Source organism: Scyliorhinus torazame, chromosome 13, assembly GCF_047496885.1.
Source record: "Scyliorhinus torazame isolate Kashiwa2021f chromosome 13, sScyTor2.1, whole genome shotgun sequence".
In the NCBI taxonomy this organism is placed as follows: Eukaryota; Metazoa; Chordata; class Chondrichthyes; order Carcharhiniformes; family Scyliorhinidae; genus Scyliorhinus; species Scyliorhinus torazame.
In genome coordinates, this window is record NC_092719.1 from 187,954,313 (window position 1) to 187,971,818 (window position 17,506).

Below are 17,506 nucleotides of genomic sequence, written 5' to 3' on the forward strand. Positions count from 1 at the left end.
CATTAATGCATTTTGCACAATCCCTTTGATATATTTTAAACATGCTTCAGGTGCCTATGTGTATAAGCATTATTAACCCAATATGCTCATACAAAGTGACTAGCAACGTTGAATAATTATAATTTTTCTCTATTTCACTTCCGTCGGATGAGCTCAGAGGAAAAGCTTTTTTTCAAACTTTCAAGTTTTAAGTTCAGCATGTCGTGATTATAATAAGTTATTCCTGAAACTCTATATAATAAAGTAACAAAATCAGCAACCTTTGACCAACTTTGTGTAATTCTACACTTACTTGCCATATAATTATTCTCCACATTTTGTACCAACGATGTACTCTATTGAAATCAAGTAAGCATTACTCTTAATTTCAATGCGAGTTTGTTTGCCCTTGGTGAAATCTAATTTGGGCATTCAAAAATAGTTTTCTAAATATATATATGCTACAAACAGTATCAGAAACCAGCAGTAGGAAACATTTACGCAGGAGATGGAAAGAGAGCAAACTGGGCGTATTGCATTCGGGGAAAAACAGGGGAAAAGATTGTTCTGTTGCTAGTCCTGATTCAGATGATAAATGTAAGGTATATCAAAAACTGGTGTTCCTTGGGTAAATAGAAAGATTAGCTCAAATTTGAAACAAAAGCAGATATTACGATTGCTAAAGGAGAACAACTTGAATGGTAAGATTTCAAAAATGGTAGAGGAGCAGAGATATCATTGTGTGCAGCTCATTACCAGTGTGGCACAAGTGAATAAGGCCAAGAAAAGTGTCATGTGAGAATACCTTTAAGACACGGATGTTTAAGCAATGTACCTTTAAGAAAACAGTGATGTCAGAGAGTGGGTGGAGCTGGGCTTTAGATCTGCCATTTTGAAGTTTGAGTTTGAAAAAGCAGCTTGTGTGTGTCTGTGTGTTTCCAGAGAGCTGCAGTTTGGAGGAAAAGAGCTTGGGGAGTGTCTGTGTTTTGCAGTGAGCTGGATTTTCTGTGATGTCTGCCATGAAAGACTGTCTCTGGATCATTTGGGTGATTTAAACTCATAATAGTAAAGCCTTTAACCTGATGTGATTCTGTTTAAAAGTGTTAAGTCTCTTGGAAGTTTGAAGGAACATTTTGAGGAATTATTTACTGTTGCAATATTTTCGGAGTTATATTTGAAGTAAGGGGTATTAAGAGATCCAATGTTTATTTAAGATGTTAAGTTGAGTTCATGGAATAAACATTGTTTTGTGTTTAAAAACCCACGTGTCCATAATTGTAATCCCACACCTAGGGAACAAGCCATGTGCGAGGAAAAACAACAAATACATTAAAGGGGGAGGTTGGTTGAACTCCATGATACATCTGGGGTTCTGAAAGCGCCTCATCCATAACAATTGGGGGCTCGAGGGGGATAAAAGTCTATTGGATTGGCTTTTGTGAACTTAAAGACAGTGAAGGATTGTTGCTTTTCCGGTGTGGTATTTTAGTTTAAGTGAGGACAATGTGTTGTGGACAATGGCTCTTTCAGAGGCTCAGAGGTTTTTGGGGATGGAGACTCACACGCAGTACTTTACGGACAGAGACGAAAAGCAGACTGTTGGATCTGGCAAAAACATTGCAGTTAGCATTACCTGACAAAATGCGAAAAGATGAGGTAATTATGGCAGTGGTTAAGCATTTAAAGTTGCCTGAGATATAGAGTTTGACTCATGGGAAATGGCAAAAATTCAGTTGCAAATTAAACAAATGGAACATGAGAAAGAATTGAAGCGGCTTTAATACGAAAGAGAGAGAGCGGAAAAAGAAAGAGAAATATATAGAGAGGAAAAAGAAAAGGAGAGAGAAGAAAGAAACAAAGAAAGAGATAGAGAGGAAAGGGAAAAAGAGAGAGTTTGACCTTCGGAAAATGGCTCTGAAACATGAAAATCAATTAAAATTGCCAGACACAAAGGGACACGTACAGTTGGAGGAGATGGATGAGGATAATGAGACAGAGCGTCATAGTCGACAACGTGGTGGGGATCTATTTAAATATGTCCAAGCATTGCCAAGGTTTGACGAGAAGGAAGTGGAAGCCTTTTTCATTTCATTTGAGAAGGTAGCTAAACAAATCCAATGGCCACAGGACATGTGGGTATTACTGATTCAAACAAAGCTGGTAGGTAGGGCTAGTGAAGTGTTTGCATCACTACCGGAGGAGGTATCTGGAACGTATGAGGAGGTGAAGAAATCCATCTTAAGTGCATATGAGCTAGTGCCTGAATCTTCCAGACAAAGGTTTAAAATTTAAAGAAAGAATTTTGTCAAACATACATGGAGTTTGAAAGGCTCAAACAGAGTAATTTTGATAGGTGGATAAGGGCTTTGAAAATAGACCAAACGTATGAAGCTCTCAGAGAAATTATACTTTTGGAGGAGTTTAAAAATTCAATTCCTGATGTAGTGAGAACTCTTGTGAAAGAACAGAGGCTTAAAACTGCGAGATCAGCAGCGGAAATGGCAGATGATTATGAATTAGTTCATAAATCAAAGATTGGTTTCCGACATCGGTTTCAGCCGGTGAGTGATAGAAACTGGGGACATGAGAAATACTCAAGTGATAAAGGTAAAGGTGATCTGATGGGAGACAATAAAGAGAGTGTACCTCAGATTAAAAAAGAAATCCAGATCGCTCCTTTTGAAGAAGGAAAAAGATCCGCTGCAGTGTGGGTCCTACAGGCCCATTCCCCTTTTAAATGTAGATGCTAAGATCCTGGCCAAGGTGATGGCGATGAGGATAGAGGACTGTGTCCCAGGGGTGGTCCATGAGGATCAAACTGGGTTTGTTAAGGGGAGACAGCTGAATACGAACATACGGAGGTTGCTAGGGGTAATGATAATGCCCCCACCAGAGGGGGAGGTGGAGATAGTGGTGGCAATGGCGCCGAGAAAGCATTCGACAGAGTGGAGTGGGATTATCTGTGGGAGGTGCTGAGGAGATTTGGTTTTGGAGAAGGGTATATCGGATGGGTACAGCTGCTGTATAGGGCCCCGGTAGCGAGCGTGGTCACGAACAGACAGAGGTCTGATTACTTCCGTCTTCATAGAAGGATGAGGCAGGGATGTCCCCTGTCTCCGTTACTGTTTGCATTGGCGATCGAGCCCCTGGCCATAGCACTGAGGGGCTCCAGGAAGTGGAGGGGAGTGCTCAGGGGAGGGGAAGAACACCGGGTATCCTTGTATGCAGATAATTTATTGCTGTATGTTGCGGACCCAGTGGAGGGGATGCCTGAGATAATGCAGACACTCAGGGAGTTTGGGGAATTTTCGGGGTACAAATTGAATATGGGTAAGAGTGAGTTGTTTGTGGTGCATCCGGGGGAACAGAGTAGGGGAATAGATGACTTACCGCTGAGGAAGGTAACAAGAGATTTCCGGTACTTAGGGATTCAGATAGCCAAGAGTTGGGGAACCTTACACCGGCTTAATTTAACAAGATTGGTGTAACAGATGGAGGAGGATTTTAAGAGATGGGACATGGTGCCCCTGTCACTGGTGGGTAGGGTGCAGGCGGTCAAAATGGTAGTCCTCCCGAGATTCCTCTTTGTGTTTCAGTGCCTTCCGGTGATGGTCACGAAGGCTTTTGAGAATTGAGAAAAGTGTCATGAGTTTTGTGTGGGCCGGGAAGACCCCGAGAGTGAGGAGGGGGTTCTTGCAGCGTAGCAGGGATAGGGGGGGGGGGGCTGGCACTACCGAGCCTAAGTGAATACTACTGGGCCGCCAATATCTCAATGGTGTGTAAGTGGTTGGGAGAAGGGGAGGGAGCGGCGTGGAAGAGATTGGAGATGGCGTCCTGCAAGGGAACCAGCCTACAAGCAATGGTGACGGCGCCATTGCCGTTCTCCCCGAAGAAATACACCACAAGCCCAGTGGTGGTGGCAACACTAAAAATTTGGGGGCAGTGGAGACGACATAGGGGAAGGACGGGAGCCTCGGTGCGGTCCCCGATAAGAAATAACCATAGGTTTGTCCCGGGGAGAATGGATGGGGGATTTGGAGCATGGCAAAGAGCTGGGGTTGTGCAACTGAGAGATCTGTTCGTAGACGGGACGTTTGCGAGTCTGGGAGCGCTGACGGAAAAATATGGGTTGCCCCAAGGGAATGCATTTCGGTACATGCAACTGAGGGCTTTTGCGAGGCAACAGGTGAGGGAATCCCCGCAGCTCCCGACACAGGAGGTTCAGGATAGAGTGATCTCAGGGACATGGGTGGGGGATGGTAGGGTGTCGGATATATACAGGGAAATGAGCGACGAGGGGGAGATCATGGTGGATGAGCTGAAGGGGAAATGGGAAGAAGAGCTGGGGGAAGAGATTGAGGAGGGGCTGTGGGCTGATGCCCTACGTAGGGTAAACTCGTCATCCTCGTGCGCCAGGCTAAGCCTGATACAATTCAAGGTTTTACACAGGGCGCATATGACCGGAGCACGGCTCAGTAGATTTTTCGGGGTAGAGGATAGGTGTGGGAGATGCTCGAGAAGCCCAGCAAACCACACCCACATGTTTTGGTCATGTCCGGCACTACAGGGGTTCTGGGTGGGGGTGGCAAAGGTGCTTTCGAAGGTGGTGGGAGTCCGGGTCGAGCCAGGCGGGGGGTTGGCTATATTCGGGGTTGCAGAAGAGCCGGGAGTGCAGGAGGCGAAAGAGGCTGATGTCTTGGCCTTTGCGTCCCTAGTAGCCCGGCGAAGGATATTGCTTATGTGGAAGAATGCCAAACCCCCGGGCGTGGAGACCTGGATAAATGACATGGCAGGGTTTATAAAACTAGAACGGATAAAGTTCGCACTAAGGGGTTCGGCTCAAGGGTTCACCAGGCGATGGCAACCGTTTATTGACTACCTCGCAGAACGATAAAGGAAATGGGAAGGTAACAGCAGCAACCCGGGGGGGGAGGGCCCGGCGGGTCCTCAGAGGTGTTTTAGGTATAGATATTGTATTAGGCTATGTATATTGGATTGTTTGATTTTGTTGTTGGAGAGTTATTATTTTCGATATGGCAGTTGCCACTTAGTTTATATATTATTTATTTATTTGTTAAAAACGGCCACTGTTATTTATACTGTTTTACTGTTGTAAAAAGGAAAACCTTTGTATTGTTTTGTTTAGCCAAAAAATTTGAATAAAATATATTTTTTTAAAAAAAGAAATCCAGGAGGGTGGAAAAGAAATGAAAAGTTTCAGATGTTTTCACTGTATAAACTAGGCCATGTAAAGTCACAGTGTTGGTGGTTGAAGAAAAGCACTGGGAAGGCGGATGTGGTAAAACAGGATAAGACAGTGAAGTTTGCTAGAGTGGAAAAGGAAAGCCCAAGGGAAGAGAAGGAGGTGCAAACCATTGTACAGCCTGTTCAAGAAGTAATTGTTAAAAGGTGCCAGATGTATTTAAAGAATTTACTTGTGTGAATAAAGTTTACTCATGTGTATCAGGAGGAGCAGGTAAAGAAGTCACAATTTTAAGAGATACAGGGGCCAGTCAATCTTTAATGGTAAGAAATGAGGAATTATGTAGTTTGGGAAGAATGTTGCCAGAAAAGGTGGTTATATGTGGAATTCAGGGTGAGAGGATTAGCGTTCCATTATATAAGGTAAGGTTGGAAAGTCCAGTGAAGAGTGGTGAAGTGGTAGTAGGAGTAATAGATAAACTATCTTGTCCAGGAATACAGTTTATCTTGGGTAATGATATAGCTGGATCGCAGGTGGGAGTGATGCCTACTGTGGTTGATAAGCCAGTGGAAAATAAGACAACTGAAGGGTTGAAGGACGAATATCCTGAGATTTTTCCGGATTGTGTGATAACAAGGTCGCAAAGTCACAGGTTAAGACAAGAGGAGAAATCAAAGAGTGAAGATGAAGTTGAACTGCAATTATCAGAAACGATTTTTGATCAGATGGTTGAAAAAGAACAAGAACAGGTGGAGGATGAGGTGGATATTTTTAGTTCAGGAAAATTGGCGGAGTTACAACAGAAAGATGTAGAAATAAAACGGATATATCAGAAAGCATATACGGAAGACGAATCTGAGAGTATTCCAGAGTGTTATTACCGTAAAAATGATGTCTTGATGAGAAAATGGAGACCTGTACATATGCAGGTGGATGAAAAGTGGGCAGCCGTTCATCAAGTAGCATTGCCGCTAGGGTATAGAAAGGACGTGTTGCGAGTTGCACATGAGGTACCAGTGGGAGGTCATTTGGGAATAAGGAAAACTCAAGCTAAAATCCAGAAACATTTTTATTGGCCTGGACTACATAAAGATGTCGCTAAATTTTGTCAATCATGTCACACATGTCAAGTGATAGGGAAACCTCAAGCAGTGATAAAACCAGTGCCCTTAATACCCATTCCAGCATTTGAGGAACCTTTTACAAGGGTCCTAATCGATTGTGTAGACCGCTTCCTAAAACAAAAAGTGGGAATCAATATCTTTTGACTGTAATGGATGTGTCTACTAGGTTTCCAGAGGCCATTCCAGTATGTAATATTACAGCTAAAAGGATTGTGGAGGAGTTACTTAAATTTTTTACTAGATATGGACTATCCACAGAAATTCAATCGGATCAAGGATTGAATTTTACTTCAAAGTTATTCAAAGAAGTTATGGATTGATCAGGAATAAAATAATTTAAATCAACTGCGTACCATCCAGAATCGCAGGGAGCATTAGAAAGGTGGCATCAGACATTAAAGACAATGTTGAGGGCGTATTGTTAAGATTATCCAGAGGATTGGGATAAAGGAATTACATTCGTATTGTTTGCAATTAGGGATGCACCTAATGAGTCTACCAAATTTAGTCCTTTTGAACTAATTTTTGGTCATGAGGTAAGAGGACTACTTAAATTGATTGAGGAAAAATTGGTGGGTGAGAAATCGGAAATTACACTATTGGATTACATGTCAAATTTTAGGGAACGATTAAATAGAGTAGGTGAATTGGCTAGACAACATTTGAAAGTTGCACAAAATGTGATGAAATGGGTAGCGGACAAGAAATCCAAAGTTCGTAGTTTTGTCAGTGGGGATAAAGTTTTAGTGTTGTTACCAGTGGTAGGTGAGCCTTTAAAAGCTAGGTTTTGTGGACCGTATCAGATTGACAGGAAATTAAGTGAGGTGAAATATGTGGTAAAAACACCAGATAGAAGGAAGACTCACCGAGTGTGTCATGTGAATATGCTTAAAAGGTACTTTGAAAGGGAAGGAGAGAAAAAGGAGGTTTTAATGATTCTAACTCAAAGTGACGAACCAAATCCAGATGACAGTCAATTTGACATACCTCAAATTAAATTGGAAAATGAGGATGTTCTTAAAAATTGGGATGAATTGTTAAGTTACCTTCCAGAGGAAAAACGAACTGACTTGAAAGAGTTATATATGTCACATGGGCAAGTTTGTAGAGATAAATTGGGAAGTACTAAAATGGCTATACATGATGGAGATGTGGGAAATGCTGTTCCTATCAAACAACATCCATATAGACTTAATCCTTTAAAATTGGCACAGGTTAACAGAGAGATTGAGAGTATGCTGAAGAATGGCATAATTGAAGAGGGTTGCAGCCAATGGAGCTCACCCATAGTGATGGTACCTAAACCAGACGGTACCCAATGGTTGTGTGTGGACTATCGAAAGGTGAATGCAGTTACAAGAACGGACCCTTATCCTATCCCACGTTTGGAGGATTGCATTGAGAAATTGGGACAATCCGCTCTTATTTCCAAATTGGATTTACTGAAAGGTTACTGGCAAGTACCTTTATCTGATATGGCGAAAGAGATTTCAGCTTTTGTGACTCCAGATGGTATATACCAGTTCAAAGTTATGCCATTTGGCATGAAAAACGCCCCAGCAACATTTCAACAGTTAACTAATACAGTTGTTTCAGGATTACCCAAATGTGCGGTATACATCGACGATCTGGTAGTTTTCATCCAGACATGGAAAGAACATTTAAAACATCTGTGGGAGTTATTCAATCGACTTCAGGAGGCGGGTTTGGTGATAAACCTAGCCAAAAGTGAATTTGGAAAAGCCCAAGTCACTTTCCTTGGCCATACAATCGGACAGGGTCGACTGGTCCCATGGGATGTGAAAACGAAAGTTATTGGGGAGTTTGCGATATCCTTGACACGACGGGAAATAATGCGATTTCTTGGTATGAATGGATTTTATCGGAAATTTGCACCAAATTTTAGCAGTGTGGTCGCTCCACTGACGGACTTGCTCAAGAAGCGTAACAAATTCCAGTGGACAGCGGAGTGTCAACAGGCATTTGTCGGCCTGAAGGCCGTGTTAACCACTGCTCCTGTGTTAGTCATCCCAAATTATACCAAACCCTTCAAAGTGGCTGTTGATGCGAGCGATGTAGGCGTAGGTGTGGTGCTTCTACAAGACGACGACGAAGGACTAGAGCGGCCTGTTGGTTATTTTTCAAAGAAATTGTATTCTCACCAGAAAAAGTATTTGACGATTGAAAAGGAGACTTTGAGTTTGATGCTGGCTTTGCAACATTTTCACATTTATGTGACCAGCAATACATCTGACACCATTATGTATACTGATCATAATCCTTTGACGTTTTTGGAGCGATGCCAGAATAACAATGCAAGGCTGTTTCACTGGAGTTTATTGTTACAGCCATTTCATTTAAAAATAGTACATGTGGCAGGACGGGAAAATGTGATAGCCGATGCTTTGTCACGAATGTGATCAATTGAGGAGGATTACGGTCGGAGGAAGAAGAACTAAAAAAAATGGACTATATTATTATAGCTGTTTGAGTGTGTTGTTTTCTTTAAATGAAAATGTATATTTACTGTGTACATTTCTTAGTGGATGGTGCAAAAGTGAAAAATAAAACCATCTTGAAGTTGATGGTTAATTTTATTTTCTTCGGGGAGGTGTCATGTGATAGTACCTTTAAGGCATGGATGTTTAAGCAATGTACCTTTAAGAAAACAGTGATGTCAGAGAGTGGGTGGAGCTGGGCTTTAGATCAACCATTTTGAAGTTTGAGTTTGAAAAAGCAGCTTGTGTGTGTCTGTGTTTCCAGAGAGCTGCAGTTTGGAGGAAAAGAGCTTGGGGAGTGTCTGCGTTTTGCAGTGAGCTGGATTTGCTGTGATGTCTGCCATGAAAGACTATCTCTGGATCATTTGGGTGATTTAAACTCATTGCGTTGCGCAGGTCAAAGAGACACAGCCTGAGTGAGACACATCCAGAGTGGGAATTTGGAACTTGGTAATTTGGTGCAGTGAGGTAATTCAATGCAGAGTGGGAGAAGCTGCTTTGTCCCTACTGTTTTGTTCTCTCTCTTTCTTCTGGCCTGTAACTTTTAATCAGCAGCGAGAGAACCTGAGAGCATCTGAGACCCACAGAAGGTAAGTAAGTGATTTTTACTCATTTTTACTTTTATTACCTTTTCAAATTGTGTGTGTGTGTGTGTGGGGGGGGGGGGGTGGAACTAAAGTGACATCACAGAAAAGCTGTGATGTGATTGGCTGGTTGGGAATCTACACTAAATTAAAAAATTAAGCATTGGTAAAATAATTAAACATAATTACTGAATTATAATTTAGAGGGGTATCTAAGCCAGAGATCGAAGAGTACTGTATTTAGCTTTCACATTTATAGTAGAAATCTAGTGCTAGGAAACATACAGTTTAACAGTAACTTTTAAAAAAACTTTTAAATTTAATTTACTAATTAATTGATGCAATGTCAGTTAGAGGGGTGCAGTGCTCTGACTGAGATGTGGCAGGTCCGGGAGGCTTCCAGCGGCCCGGATGGCTTCATCTGCAGAAAGTGCATCCAACTGGAGCTCCTCACAGACCGCATGGTTCGGTTGGAGCAGCAGTTGGATGCACTTAGGAGCATGCAGGTGGCGGAAAGCATCATAGATAGCAGTTATATAAATGTGGTCACACCCAAGGTGCAGGCAGAGAAATGGGTGACCACCAGAAAGGGCAGGCAGTCAGTGCAGGAATCCCCTGTGGTTGTCCCCCTCTTGAACAGGTATACCCCTTTGGATACTGTCGGGGGGGATAGCCTATCAGGGGAAAAGAGCAGCAGCCAGAGCAGTGGCACCACGGCTGGCTTTGATGTTCAGAAGGGAGGGTCAAAGCGCAGAAGAGCAATAGTCATAGGGTCTCTATAGTCAGGGGCACAGATAGGCGCTTCTGTGGACGTGAAAGAGACTCCAGGATGGAAAGTTGCCTCCCTGGTGCCAGGGTCGAGGATGTCTCCGAACGGGTAGAGGGCATCCTGAAGGTGGAGGGCAAACAGGCAGAGGTCGTTGTACATATCGGTACTAACGACATAGGCAGGAAGGGGCATGAGGTCCTGCAGCAGGAGTTCAGGGAGCTAGGCAGAAAGTTAAAAGACAGGACCTCTAGGGTTGTAATCTCGGGATTATTCCCTGTGCCACGTGCCAGTGAGGCTAGAAATAGGAAGATAGAGCAGCTAAACACGTGGCTAAACAGCTGGTGTAGGAGGGAGGGTTTCTGTTATCTGGACCACTGGGAGCTCTTCCGGGGCAGGTGTGACCTATATAAGAAAGACAGGTTGCATCTAAACTAGAGAGGCATAAATATCCTGGCCGCGAGGTTTGCTAGTGTCACACGGGAGGGTTTAAACTAGTATGGCAGGGGGGTGGGCATGGGTGCAATAGGTCAGAAGGTGAGAGGATTGAGGGAGAACTAGGGAATAGGGCCAGTATGGCTCTGAGGCAGTGCAGACAGGGTGAAGTTGCTGAACACAGCGGGGCTGGTGGCCTGAAGTGCATATGTTTTAATGCAAGAAGTATTACGGGTAAGGCAGATGAACTTAGAGCTTGGACTAGTACTTGGAATTATGATGTTGTTGCCATTACAGAGACCAGGTTGAGGGAAGGGCAGGATTGGCAGCTAAACGTTCCAGGATTTAGATGTTTCAGGCAGGATAGAGGGGGATCTAAAAGGGGGTGGCGGAGTTGCGCCACTGGTTAGGGAGAATATCACAGCTGTACTACGGGAGGACACCTCACAGGGCAGTGAGGCTATATGGGTAGAGATCAGGAATAAGAAGGGTGCAGTCACAATGTTGGGGGTTTACTACAGGCCTCCCAACAGCCAGCGGGAGATAGAGGAGCAGATAGGTAGGCAAATTTTGGAAAAGAGTCAAAACAACAGGGTTGTGGTGATGGGGAGACTTCAACTTCCCCAATATTGACTGGGACTCACTTAGTGCCAGGGGCTTAGACGGGGCAGAGTTTGTAAGGAGCATCCAGGAGGGCTTCTTAAAACAATATGTAGACAGTCCAACTAGGGAAGGGGCTGTACTGGACCTGGTATTGGGGAATGAGCCTGGCCAGGTGGTACAAGTTTCAGTAGGGGAGCATTTCAGGAACAGTGGCCACAATTCAGTAAGTTTTAAAGTGCTGGTGGACAAGGAAAAGAGTGGTCCTAGGGTGAATGTGCTAAATTGGGGGAAGGCTAATTATAACAATATTAGGCGGGAACTGAAGAACCTAGATTAGGGGCGGATGTTTGAGGGTAAATCAACATCTGACATGTGGGAGGCTTTCAAGTGTCAGTTGAAAGGAATTCAGGACCGGCATGTTCCTGTGAGGAAGATGGATAAATACGGCAATTTTCGGGAACCTTGGATAACGAGAGATATTGTAGGCCTTGTCAAAAAGAAAAAGGAGGCATTTGTCAGGAACGGAAGACTGGGAACAGACAGAACGTGTGTGGAATATAAGGAAAGTAGGGAGGAACTTAAGCAAGGAGTCAGGAGGGCTAGAAGGGGTCACGAAAAGTCATTGGCAGATAGGGTTAAGGAAATCCCAAGGCTTTTTACACGTACATAAAAAGCAAGAGGGTAGCCAGGGAAAGGGTTGGCCCACTGAGGGATAGGCAAGGGAATCTATGTGTGGAGCCAGAGGAAATGGGCGAGGTACTAAATGAATACTTTGCATCAGTATTCACCAAAGAGAAGGAATTGGTAGATGTTGTGTCTGGAGAAGGGTGTGTAGGTAGCCTGGGTCACATTGAGATCCAAAAAGATGAGGGGCGACATTCTCCAACCCCCCGCCGGGACGGAGAATCGCCGGGGGCTGGCGTGAATCCCGCCCCCGCCGGTTGCCGAAGTCTCGGCACCGGAGATTCGGCGTGGGCGGGAATCGCGCCGCGCCGGTTGGCGGGCCCCCCCCGCTCGATTCTCCGGCCCGGATGGGCCGAAGTCCCGCCGATAAATTGCCTGTCCCGCCGGCGTAAATTGAACCACCTACCTTACCGGCGGGACAAGGCGGCGTGGGCGTGCTCCGGGGTCCTGGGCGATCTGGCCCCTGGGGGTGCCCCCACGGTGGCCTGGCCCGCGATCGGGGCCCACCGATCCGCGGGCGGGCCTGTGCCGTGGGGGCACTCTTTCCCTTCCGCCTCCGCCACGGTCTCCACCATGGCGGAGGCAGAAGAGACTCCCTCCACTGCGCATGCGTGGAAAAATGTCAGCGGCCGCTAATGCTCCCGCGCATGCGCCGCCCCGAGATGTCATTTCCGCGCCAGCTGGCGGGGCAACAAAGGCCTTTTCCGCCAGCTGGCGGGGCGGAAATTCCTCCGGCGCCGGCCTAGCCCCTCAATGTTGGGGCTCGGCCCCAAAGATGCGGAGCATTCCGAACCTTTGGGGCGGCGCGATGCCCGTCTGATTGGCGCCGTTTTGGGCGCCAGTCGGCGGACATCGCGCCGTTTCCAGAGAATTTCACCCGAGGTGTTGGGTGTCTTGAAAAATATTAAGGTAGATAAGTCTCCAGGGCCTGATGGGATCTAACCCAGAATACTGAAGGAGGCTAGAGAGGAAATTGCTGAGGCCTTGACAGAAATCTTTGGATCCTCACTGGCTTCAGGTGATGTCCCGGAGGACTGGAGAATAGCCAATGTTGTTCCTCTGTTTAAGAAGGGTAGCAAGGATAATCCAGGGACCTACAGGCTGGTGAGCCTTACGTCAGTGGTAGGGAAATTACTGGAGAGAATTCTTCGAGACAGGATCTGCTCCCATTTGGAAGCAAGTGGACGTAGTAGTGAGAGGCAACATGGTTTTGTGAAGGGGAGGTTGTGTCTCACTAACTTGATAGAGTTTGTCGAAGAGGTGACAAAGATGATTGCTGCAGGTAGGGCAGTGGATGTTGTCTATATGGACTTCAGTAAGGCCTTTGACAAGGTCCCTCATGGTAGACTAGTATAATAGGTGAAGTCACATGGAATCAGGGGTGAGCTGGCAAGGTGGATACAGAACTGGCTAAGTCATAGAACGCAGAGAGTAGCAATGGAAGGATGCTTTTCTAATTGGAGGGCTGTGACTAGTGGTGTTCCGCAAGGATCAGTGCTAGGACCTTTGCTGTTTGTAGTATATATAAATGATTTGGAGGAAAATGTAACTGGTCTGATTAGTAAGTTTGCAGACGACACAAAGATTGGTGGAATTGCGGATAGCAATGAGGACTGTCAGAGGATACAGCAGGATTTAGATTGTTTGGAGACTTGGGTGGAGAGACGGCAGATGGAGTTTAATCCAGAGAAATGTGAGGTAATGCATTTTGGAAGGTCTAATGCAGGTAGGGAATATACAGTGAATGGTAGAACCCTCAAGAGTATTGAAAGTCAGAGAGATCTAGGTGTACAGGTCCACAGGTCACTGAAAGGGGCAACACAGGTGGAGAAGGTAGTCAAGAAGGCATACGGCATGTTTGCCTTCATTGGCCGGGGCATTGAGTATAAGAATTGGCAAGTCATGTTGCAGCTGTATAGATCCTTAGTTAGGCCACACTTGGAGTATAGTGTTCAATTCTGGTCGCCACACTACCAGAAGGATAGTACGAAGTCTTACAACACCAGGTTAAAGTCCAACAGGTTTGTTTCGATGTCACTAGCTTTCGGAGCGCTGCTCCTTCCTCAGGTGAATGAAGAGGTCTGTTCCAGAAACACATATATAGACAAATTCAAAGATTTGTCTATATTTTTATTTGTCTATAAGATTTGTTTGGCATCTTTGAATTTGTCTATATATGTGTTTCTGGAACAGACCTCTTCATTCACCTGAGGAAGGAGCAGCGCTCCGAAAGCTAGTGACATCGAAACAAACCTGTTGGACTTTAACCTGGTGTTGTAAGACTTCGTACTGTGCTCACCCCAGTCCAACGCCGGCATCTCCACATCATGGCTACCAGAAGGATGTGGAGGCTTTAGAGAGGGTGCACAAGAGATTTACCAGAATGTTGCCTGGTATGGAGGGCATTAGCTATGAGGAGCAGTTGAATAAACTCGGTTTGTTCTCACTGGAACGACGGAGGTTGAGGGGCGACCTGATAGAGGTCTACAAAATTATGGGGGGCATAGACAGAGTGGATAGTCAGAGGCTTTTACCCAGGGTAGAGGGGTCAATAACTAGGGAGCATAGGTTTAAGGTGCGAGGGGCAAGGTTTACAGTAGATGTACAAGGCAAGTTTTTTACACAGTGGGTAGTGGGTGCCTGGAACCCGCTACCAGAGGAGGTGGTGGAAGCAGGGACGATAGTGACATTTAAGGGGCATCTTGACAAATACATGAATAGGATGGGAATAGAGGGATACGGACCCAGGAAGTGTAGAAGATTGTAGTTTAGTCGGGCAGCATGGTCGGCACAGGCTTCGAGGGCCAAAGGGTCTGTTCCTGTGCTGTACTTTTCTTTGTTCTTTGTTCTTTGTTCTAATAGTAAAGCCTTTAACCTGATGTGATTCTGTTTAAAGGTGTTAAGTCTCTTGGAAGTTTGAAGGAACATTTTGAGGAATTATTTACTGTTGCAATATTTTCTGAGATATCTTTGAAGTAAGGGGTGTTAAGGGATCCAATGTTTATTTAAGACGTTAAGTTGAGTTCATAGAGTAAACATTGTTTTGTGTTTAAAAACCCTTGTGTCCATAATTGTAATCCCACACCTAGGGAACAAGCCGTGTGCTAGGAAAAGCAACAAATACATTAAATGGGGAGGTTGGTTGAACTCCATGATACATTTTGGGGTTCTGAAAACGCCTCGCCCATAACAATAGACAGAGAGAATATTTGATTTTATATCCAGAGGCACAGGTTACAAAAGCAAGGGCATCATGTTAAGGTAGTACTTTGTGGTTAGGTCTTGTTGGAGTATTGAGTAGAATTTTAGTCACCCATTGTAGGAAGGTATAAAAGCAGTTGAAGAAATAATTTCATGAGGGGTGAGCTGTTACAATTATGAAGAGAAACCGAAGACGCTAGGGCTTTTTAATTGAAAATTAGAAGGTTGAGGAATGGCCTGAACAAGATGTTCAAGATTGTGAAAGGCAATGATAGGGTAAATCGTAACAATTGTTTCTATTGGTCAGTGTGTGGGAGCAACATGGAACAGATTTGAGCTAATCAGAAAAAATATATAAGCTGGGGAGAAAACACATTTTATACAGAGAGAATCTGAATGTTGAAAACTTTGCCACAAACAATTGTTGAAATAAAGTCATGAAGTGATTTGAAAAGGGAATTAGACAGTTGCTTAATAAGGAGAAATGTTTGAAGGTATGGGAAGAGAGTCGTATTAGAATAGACATGGCTCAAGTTGAGGGAAAAAAACTTCAGGGGAATCATTTTGGGTTGAGTTGATTATTTCTGTGCTGTAACATTCTCGCTTCTGTGACCAAACAACCGGTACAACTGGTTTGAAAATGTGACAGATACGTTTTAATGCTTTATGTACAGATTTTAGAAATACGATATGTTGCTTAAAGCTTTTACTGCATCATTTTTGACCATTGTGAAACCTGACAATTTCTTCGGACTCTCACATATTTAAAATAGGTTAGATGTAAGGGGAAAATGTCTTTAAACGACCCTTACCCTTGCCTCAGGAGAACATATGCTGTTGCACTAGTGCAATCTGGCTATTTCCATATCAGTCTAAGTGGCATTGTCAATCACTGGCTGGACGAACACAGGCAATTTATGTGCTGTGGACTCAAGCCCGTTAAGAACAGGATTTAAAAATACAAGCATATTTTCTTTGGAATCTTCAAAGGAAGGAAACTTTCAACTTGTTCATCTTGACCAGTTAAAGGACAGTTTAATAATCCTCTTTACCATCCAATTGCACATTTGAAAGTACTCTCAATCTAAATTTGTAAACAGAAACTTTTTGGATTTTGGAAAAGAGTAAAAACAACAGGGTTGTGGTGATGGGGAGACTTCAACTTCCCCAATATTGACTGGGACTCACTTAGTGCCAGGGGCTTAGACGGGCCAGAGTTTGTAAGGAGCATCCAGGAGGGCTTCTTAAAACAATATGTAGACAGTCCAACTAGGGAAGGGGCGGTACTGGACTGGTATTGGGGAATGAGCCCGGCCAGGTGGTAGAAGTTTCAGTAGGGGAGCATTTCGGGAACAGTGACCACAATTCAGTAAGGTTTAAAGTGCTGGTGGACAAGGATAAGAGGTGGTCCTAGGGTGAATGTGCTAAATTGGGGGAAGGCTAATTATAACAATATTAGGCGGGAACTGAAGAACCTAGATTGGGGGTGGATGTTTGAGGGCAAATCAACATCTGACATGTGGGAGGCTTTCAAGTGTCAGTTGAAAGGAATTCAGGACCGGCATGTTCCTGTGAGGAAGAAGGATAAATACGGCAATTTTCGGGAACCTTGGATAACGAGAAATATTGTAGGCCTCGACAAAAAGAAAAAGGAGGCATTTGGCAGGGCTAAAAGGCTGGGAACAGACAAAGCCTGTGTGGAATATAAGGAAAGTAGGAAGGAACTTAAGCAAGGAGTCAGGAGGGCTAGAAGGGGTCATGAAAAGTCATTGGCAAATAGGGTTCAGGAAAATCCCAAGGCTTTTTACACGTACATAAAAAGCACGAGCGTAGCCAGGGAAAGGGTTGGCCCACTGAAGGATAGGCAAGGGAATCTATGTGTGGAGCCAGAGGAAATGGGCGAAGTACTAAATGAATACATTGCATCACCAAAGAGAAGGAATTGGTAGATGTTGAGTCTGGAGAAGGGTGTGTAGATAGCCTGGGTCATATTGAGATCCAAAAAGACGAGGTGTTGGGTGTCTTGAAAAATATTAAGGTACATAGGTCCCCAGGGCCTGATGGGATCTACCCCAGAATACTGAAGGAGGCTAGAGAAGAAATTGCAGAGGCCTTGACAGAAATCTTTGGATCCTCATTGTCTTCAGGTGATGTCCCGGAGGACTGGAGAATAGCCAATGTTGTTCCTCTGTTTAAGAAGGGTAGCAAGGATAATCCAGGGAACTACAGGCCGGTGAGCCTTACGTCAGTGATAGGGAAATTACTGGAGAGAATTCTTCGAGACAGGATCTACTCCCATTTGGAAGCAAATGGACGTATTAGTGAGAGGCAGCATGGTTTTGTGAAGGGGAGGTCGTGTCTATCTAACTTGATAGAGTTTTTCGAGGAGGTCACAAAGATGATTGATGCAGGTGGGGCAGTGGATGTTG

At 44.5% G+C, this 17,506-nt stretch overlaps 1 protein-coding gene across 1 annotated transcript in view; it reads right to left on the reverse strand.

Annotated features, from left to right (window-relative positions):
* The window catches only part of slc6a1b (solute carrier family 6 member 1b), a 61,340-nt gene that overhangs the window by 25,550 nt on the left and 18,284 nt on the right, over positions 1 to 17,506 (reverse strand). The gene's annotated exons all lie outside the window — the stretch shown is intronic.